Source organism: Suricata suricatta, chromosome 7, assembly GCF_006229205.1.
Source record: "Suricata suricatta isolate VVHF042 chromosome 7, meerkat_22Aug2017_6uvM2_HiC, whole genome shotgun sequence".
In the NCBI taxonomy this organism is placed as follows: Eukaryota; Metazoa; Chordata; class Mammalia; order Carnivora; family Herpestidae; genus Suricata; species Suricata suricatta.
The window spans coordinates 116,387,167-116,388,998 of record NC_043706.1 but is presented as its reverse complement, the minus strand read 5'-3'; the positions used below and the strand labels follow the sequence as shown (position 1 = coordinate 116,388,998).

General features: G+C 41.2%; 1 long non-coding RNA gene across 1 annotated transcript; it reads left to right on the top strand.

The window, feature by feature from the left end:
• Positions 1-232: 232 nt before the first annotated feature.
• LOC115295524 lies at positions 233-1,607 on the top strand. Its single transcript, XR_003910447.1, has 2 exons — positions 233-314; positions 1,296-1,607. It is a non-coding gene; the product is annotated as an uncharacterized LOC115295524 (long non-coding RNA).
• The last annotated feature ends 225 nt before the right edge of the window (positions 1,608-1,832 follow it).

Here is a 1,832-nt window from a genome sequence, read left to right as displayed (position 1 = left end):
ACTGTATGTAAATTATCTTAATTTTAAGTCCCCAAGGTACTGACATATTTAAAAGCAATGCCTAGGTCCCACCCGGAACCAACTACATACTGAGAAGTATCTGTTTTTCTAACCATCTCTGCACTTGTGAATCTAATGGGAAATGACTTAAGCATTCTGCTCTAATGGTCTCAGGTTCAGGTGTTTGTCATCTGTGGACATGACGTCAAGAGTAACCTGGGTGACAGAGAGCAGTGTGGGTGCCCTAGAGTCACAGCAAGCCTGGACAGGCCGCTTCAACCACATGGGTAATGGAGGAAAGACACGTGGCTAAGGTCTGTATTTAATACTCAGTTAGAACATCTGTTTTTTAATTAATTTATTTATTTCTTAATGAAAGAGAAAGAGAGAGAGAGAGTGAGCAGGGAAAAGGCAGAGAGAGAGAGAGAGAGAGAGAGAGAGAGAGAGAGAGAGAGAGAGGGAAAGAGAGGATCCCAAGCAGGCTCCACAGTGTCAATGCACTGACAAATCATGAGATTGTGACCTGGGCCGAAATCAAGTGTTGAATGCTTAACTGACCAGGTACCCCTCAATTAGAACATCCTTTATGATCACTGAGCCAATAATGTGAGATCAGTCAACTTTAGATTCCATGTTAGAAATCAGTGTAAAAAAAATCAGTGTAAAGACAGAGGATCTTGAACTTAGAACTGTGTATTAGTTAAGGCTATTGATTCTTCCTTAGCATTAAAAAGAAAGAAACAATGCTGTGGAATAAGTTTGACACCAATCATACGACAACAGCTAAGTGTTCAGCAGGAAAAGGCTCAGAGTTGAACTATGTGGCTTTTCAGAGAGAAGAGAATGTATCCTGAGCCAATCGATATTTTAAGCCCAGTGTCAACCTCTGTGAAGATTCCACCCTAAGATTTAAAGGGACACCTGGGTGGCTCAGTCAGTTAAGCGTCTGACTTCAGCTCAGGTCACGATCTCACCATTTGTGGGTTCGAGCCCCGTGTTGGGCTCTGTGCTGACAGCTCAGAGCCTAGAGCCTACTTAAGATTCTGTGTCTCCCTCTCTCTCTGTCCCCCTCACTCATGTTGTTTCTCTCTGACTCAATAATAAATAAACATTAAAAAAAAATTTAAGATCTATGAAACCCTCAGAATTAAAGGTGTTTACTGATAGCATTCAGAATACATTAGACTCCCAACAGGAAGATGAAATGTTGAAAACATTTTGCTTTGTTTAAAGTTCATGGAAGAATGTAGTAGGTATATTTCAGGATGTGTCTCATCCAGAATATACTTCCTTAGGACCATCCCTCAACAACGGATCCTTCTGAAGCTGAGCACTTATGGGACCACATTGCTAGAGTGGAGTGTGACTGTTGCTGATGGAACTGTGGCACCAATGTCCACCTGATGGGGAATACTGAATACAGCTTGGTCTTGACTCTTTTTGGTTGTGATCCTATTTTTCAAGCTTCTCAGGTCTAGGAAGATGAGTACCTGGGGTTCATTAAGGAAACATCTAACAAGGAAAACTCCACAAGAGGTTACTAGGCTGCTGAGTAGGCTTAGAATCTCTCAGCAACACACTCAGCAAAATTAAAGCTGTTGAATCTAGTTTCTTGCGATGCTTTTTTTTAGGATCTTTGCTCTAATTGCTTTAATGGAATTCTTTATCCGTTTTGCAAAGGTTTTATCCACCACTAGGTCCCTCCTCCCACTTGTCTCCTTTCTCCGATACAAGATACCATCTACAAGGACTGTGTGGTATTGTGATTTATAGTAAGCAGTAAATATTTGATCTTTGTCCTAAGTGATGACAGCAATAAAGGTGTCCTTGTT